The sequence below is a fragment of the Neolamprologus multifasciatus genome, chromosome 2, assembly GCF_963576455.1.
Source record: "Neolamprologus multifasciatus chromosome 2, fNeoMul1.2, whole genome shotgun sequence".
In the NCBI taxonomy this organism is placed as follows: Eukaryota; Metazoa; Chordata; class Actinopteri; order Cichliformes; family Cichlidae; genus Neolamprologus; species Neolamprologus multifasciatus.
In genome coordinates, this window is record NC_140440.1 from 15,462,078 (window position 1) to 15,464,326 (window position 2,249).

General features: G+C 34.1%; 1 protein-coding gene across 6 annotated transcripts in view; it reads left to right on the forward strand.

Annotated features, from left to right (window-relative positions):
- LOC146524135 (uncharacterized) overlaps positions 1 to 1,892 on the forward strand; it is a 30,658-nt gene extending 28,766 nt beyond the window's left edge. For all 6 annotated transcript variants that reach the window (XM_085173635.1, XM_085173649.1, XM_085173642.1 and 3 more), the window contains one exon: positions 1 to 1,892. This exon is cut by the window's left edge and continues 9,619 nt beyond it. The gene's annotated coding sequence lies outside the window, so the exon portion shown is untranslated.
- The last annotated feature ends 357 nt before the right edge of the window (positions 1,893 to 2,249 follow it).

A 2,249-nucleotide genomic window follows, 5' to 3' on the forward strand; every position in this document is an offset into this window, starting at 1 on the left:
GCAATAGGTGAGAAAAAAATTCTTGAATTGTGAGCGTCAGGAGAGTCTGAAGACATATTGGCACAAGCCTCATGTCTTAACTTCGCTCCGTTAAGGAGATATGACGATTCGAATATGCCTCTCATTACAGAAATCCAGCGGTGATTTTGAACAAACTCTCCATTGACTTTCTATGGAGAGCTTTGAGACTTTCTGTTGGTCTGAGGAGATTTGCCAAAATTCTATAAATCCCACAACAATGATAGTGACATTTTCTGAATGCCAGCAAAAATACCTACGTTTTGATGTATAATTTGTGGAAGTTGAGTGAAAATTGAGCAAGTAGCAAGAAGTTGTTCGGACATGAAGAGAAAATTGCCAAAGGTACAGCAGCTCACTTAGAACCAACAGCATAGCAACCATAACAACCCATGTATTTTGTGAAAAATCACAATTTTGCAACTCAAAACTTAAAGAGGGATAAGATGAAAACGGTAACAGCTATGAAAAAGCTGAATCATACATGAATAGCTCAATAATTTGTGAACATTTTAAAGTTTGAATGGTTGTTCTAGGTGAAAGTATGAGGAAGTAGTTAAGTTTCAAAAACAAGCAAGTTTTAGCAGAATTGCGGAAGTTTTCCATTCATTTCAATGGGACAAATTAAAGGAAAAAAGCTTAATATTTTAAAAAGTATAATAGCAAAAAATAGCAAAAGTCATAGCGATCATTAGCAGAAATAGCAGAATAGTTTAAAATTTGAACGGTGAAAATCGGCTGAAAATTGTGGAAGTAGTTAAGTGCCAAAAAACGTACGGAAGCAACTGGAATAATAATAAAGTATAAAGAATAAAGAGAAACAGGAACTCAATAGTGTGGATGCCTTAAAGCATCCACACAATAATAATAATAATAATAATAATAAAGAATAAAGAGAAACAGGAACTCAATAGTGTGGATGCCTTAAAGCATCCACACAACTAGAAAAATTTGCATTTCCTGCGAAAATGCAGTGTGAATGCTGTAAAGCTGAAGCTGTCTGCTGAAAACTGCTGAAAAAGCTGAAAATAGCTGAAGAAGTTGAAGTCAGTATCAAAAAAGTTGTTGAAATTGTAATAAATTTGTAGATGAATAACAACTGAGCCAAAATATAATAACTTTGCAGAAACTTAAGTAGAAACATAAAGCGTTTGCAAAAATACTATATCAAAGGAGAAAAAAGCAGAAATGTTGTAACTCAGCAGAAACATAGTAACTTGGCAGAAATAGTACAGCATGGCAGAAGTGTTATAATACAGCAGAAATGTTAATATGTAGCACAAACCTAAAAACTTGGACAAATGTTGTAAGAGTACAACTTAACATACAGTAGTATAATAGTAACACCTAGTAGAAATGCAACATAGGAGCTGAAATAGTATAATTCAGCAGAAAAGTAATAACTTTAGCAGAAATATTGGAAACGCAAAACGGCCAGCTTCAAAAAGCTGAAGTTCCCTCAAAAGATTAGTTGTTGCTCAACTGTGAAAAATTGGCAGAAAAATTAGAAGAGTTACAAAGGAACTGCCAGCAGATACACAAAGCTAAGGCAAAAATGACATGCCTAGCAATGTTTTACAAATAGGGACATACACACACAGAAATGGCATGACTTAGCAGAAATACTGTATTTAGCACAAATAGTAAAACAGCAGAAATACTATGAGTTTGCATAATAGTAATAACTTAAGTAAAACTATTGGAAAAGCAAAATGGACAGCTGAAAAAATGCTAAACATGGTTAGGTTCCCTCAAGTGTACTTGTTCAACTGTGAAAAATTAACAGAAATTTAAAAAACAAACAAAAAAAGAAAGAGAAATAACAGCCAGCAGATACACACAATTACAAATATGGACACATATGGAAACACAAATGCACAGAGGGACACACACACAGGATCTATGCCTGTTAACCAGCCTCAATATGTTCAATTTATATCCTACAATGAGATGCTGCCAAAAAAAGGGTCTCTCTCTCTCTCTCTCTCTCTCTCTCTCTCTCTCTCTCACACACACGTACACACACACACACACACACACACACACACACACACACAGACACACACAGACACAAACACACACACCACAGATGCTGCTTGTGTAAGAAATAATATGATTAAGCATAAATACTACATTTAGTAGAAATACTATGTTTTAGCACAAATACTATATTAAGCAGAAATACTATAAAAAGCAGAAATACTATATTAAGCACAAATCCTATAAAAAGC